We start from the raw sequence: 3160 nt of genomic DNA, 5'->3' as shown, positions 1-3160 counted from the left end.
TAACCTTGGTTTTGATTGTAAAAGGGTCTTTGATTTTGATTTCTCATGGGTGGTGGAGTGTATGTTGTTTGAGGGTTTTGAACATTTTGGCTTTTGTATGAGAGATTTGGATGGAACTTGGTGTTTTCATTGTAAAAATTTGAATAAGGGGTACCACTTTTGTAAGCTTGGAAAGCATTGACTTGCTCGGTTGTTCCCCTACATTTGCTTGAGTCATGACCCAAGGTTCCACAATTCTCACATATCCCGCTTGGGATTGATGAGGATGCCGTCAAGGCATTGACATGATGCTTTGATGATTTTGAGTTTTCCTCAAGTCTAGCCATAGCTTGTTCAAACTTCAAGTTGATTGTGTCAATGTGAGCACTAAGTTGAGCACCCAATTGAGTAACGGTGTCCACTTCATACTTTCCTCCTCTAGTAGCCTTGCGAGGCCTACTATATTGCGAATTATGGACCGCCATTTCCTCAATCTTGTTCCATGTTTGATTGTCATCAACTTCGGTGAACATTCCATTTGATCCCATATTGAGAATGTTCCTAGAATCTTCATATAAACCATTCCAAAATTGTTGCACCAAAAACCATTCGCTAAGTCCATGGTGAGGACATGAGCGACAAATACCTTTGAACCGCTCCCAAGCTTCATACAAAGATTCTTCATCCCTTTGCTTAAAACCCGTAATTTGAGCTCTTAGCATATTGGTCTTTTCCGGTGGGTAGAATTTTTGGTAGAAAGCTGGAGCTAGCTTCTTCCAAGAATCTATTCCAAGGGTGGCCTTATCAAGGCCCTTCAACCATTGCTTTGCGGTGCCGATTAACGAAAAAGGAAATAAGACCCATCTTATTTGGTCTTGAGTCACGCCGTTTGAGAGATAGCTTCACAATAATCACAAAAGGTTTCCATATGAGAATGAGGGTCCTCACTAGGCATTCCCCAGAATTGGCTCCTCTCAACTAGTTGGATGAAGGCGGACTTGGCAATAAAGTTTCCGGTAAGATGTTGTGGGGTAGGAGTACCATTTGGTAAATCCTCCTCGGTGGGTATAGAGTGTGACGAGAATTTAGGCATTGTAGGTGGATTTTGTGTGGTATTGTTTAATGGGTTTTCTTCTCCTTCTATTGCGAAAGGATTGACAAACTCACTAGTGGGTTGAACAACTTCACCAACACCTCCCAAATTCCTCCTAACAAGTCTCCTATTATTCGTCAAGGTTCTTTCGATTTCACGGTCAAAAGGTAACAAATCTCTTTGTAACCTTCTAGACATGCAAAATATCAAACAACTCAAAAACAATTAGAACAATCCTTGAGGAGTTTTACTTCCCCAAGGTGAAGAAAGACACAACTAAAAACAATAAAAGAAATCTTAAATCAATTAAACACCGTCCTAAGAAGCAACGGCGCCATTTTTGATCGGGTCCATTTCGTGTTCACAATTAAGCATATGTGGTCGTTGGTCAATGGTCGATACAAAACACAATTTATACTTCACAAACAACTCTACAATTAGTAAAGAGGCAAGTAAAGGTCGGATCCCAAGGGACGGGTATTGAAATGAAGATTCTATTGTAACTAGTGGTGTCTAGGGGTGTCACAAATTGGGTTGATGTAGAAGGTTACTAAACTAAAATAGCAATGAAAATAAACTAACAAGATAAATAAAATAAGGGGTGTAAACAATTGATTAAAAGCACTAGGGTGTCATGGGTTCATAGGGGAATCATGGGATATGATCATACAAATATGTTCTCAAATTATAAGCAAGCAATTATTGTTGTGATGGATTGAGTTGGGTTATATCTTACAATCCTAGGAAAGTTTGGGTCCCGGAGCGAATCTCTTGGATTGTACAACACCTACAAGTCGACTTAATCTTCCCTACTTAACACATGCATGGTCTAACAAGACTCGAGTTGGGTTATGTCTTACAAGTCAAGTTGAAAGGATAGAAGATGATAGTAAATGCAAGGATTCATAGGCTTAGCATTTCATCAAATATAACATGTGCATGTATTAAGATCAAAACAAGCAAGCAAATAAGATATGAAAGCATATTAATTTAAGCATGAATCATTCCCCATGTTGGTTTCCCTAATCACCCATTAAACCCTAGCTAAGAGACTACTCACTCATTATCATATTGATCATGCTAGAAAGGTTGTCAATCATACTAACATAATGAAACATGATGAATAAATGAAAGTAATTAGCAATAATTAAAAAGGGATTAAGAGATTATACCTACTAATGATTCCAATAATAAAGCAAGAATAGTAGAAGTACTTGAATCCTAGATTGAGAGGTTGTCAATCTCCCAATAATAACCCAAATAATCTTCAATTACCCAAAATAAAGTAAGAACAAGAGAGAGATTAAAGAACTAAAACTTGGATTAAAACTTGATTAATATTTGATTACAATATTGAAGAGAGATTTGATTGATATTAACTACACTAATTATTGATAAGAAGAACATGCTCCTCTAATTAGACTAATGGGGTATTTATAGTGAAAATTAGGGAGGATGCATTAGGGTTAACTAAGGGCTAAACTAGTAATTACACTTTTAAGTTGAGCAAGGAGCCTCCGGGATTATCCGAGAGAAGGGCTTCTCTTATCGATGCTTGAGGAATGAAAACGTCTTTGTCTTTGCGATCCGTGCGGATGGGAGTCGGGACGGCCGGATCTGGACTGAGGGATCCGAGCGGATTCTTGGGCAAGACGCTCGGATTGGCGAGGGGAATCCGAGCGGATTCCTTTGTGGGACGCTCGGATTGGCGAGGACGGACGGATTCTCTACAATCCGTTCGGATTGTAGTTCAAAGAACTTTCCTTCTTCTTTTTCTTCCCTTTTCTTCATGAATTCCTTGGGGATTTCCTTGGGGACTCAAGGATCCTTTTCTCAACAATGCTCTTCTACTATGCTATGTACAAAGGCCTTCTAGTCTTGTCTCTCCTTGATGCTTGGTCATTGAATATGATCAATTTAGCCTTGTTTTGCCATGAAAATGCAAGATTCTTACTCCTTTCCTACCAAGGGATCAAAATCTCAAAGAATATGCAAAACAAAGAACTAAAGATAAGAAATGACCCAAATAGGCACTAAAAAGCATAGAAACAATGGTAATTCGGGGGCTAAATATGCGCCAATTATGGT

General features: G+C 38.7%; 1 non-coding gene across 1 annotated transcript; it reads left to right on the top strand.

Annotated features, from left to right (window-relative positions):
- The first annotated feature begins 594 nt into the window (after positions 1-594).
- On the top strand, positions 595-701 carry LOC141593513 (small nucleolar RNA R71). The gene has a single exon (XR_012521592.1). It is a non-coding gene; the product is annotated as a small nucleolar RNA R71 (small nucleolar RNA).
- Positions 702-3160: the final 2459 nt, after the last annotated feature.

This window comes from Silene latifolia, chromosome 7 (genome assembly GCF_048544455.1).
Source record: "Silene latifolia isolate original U9 population chromosome 7, ASM4854445v1, whole genome shotgun sequence".
NCBI lineage: Eukaryota > Viridiplantae > Streptophyta > Magnoliopsida > Caryophyllales > Caryophyllaceae > Silene > Silene latifolia.
The sequence above is the reverse complement of the archived record's forward strand: the minus strand, read 5'-3'. Positions and strand labels throughout refer to the sequence as shown.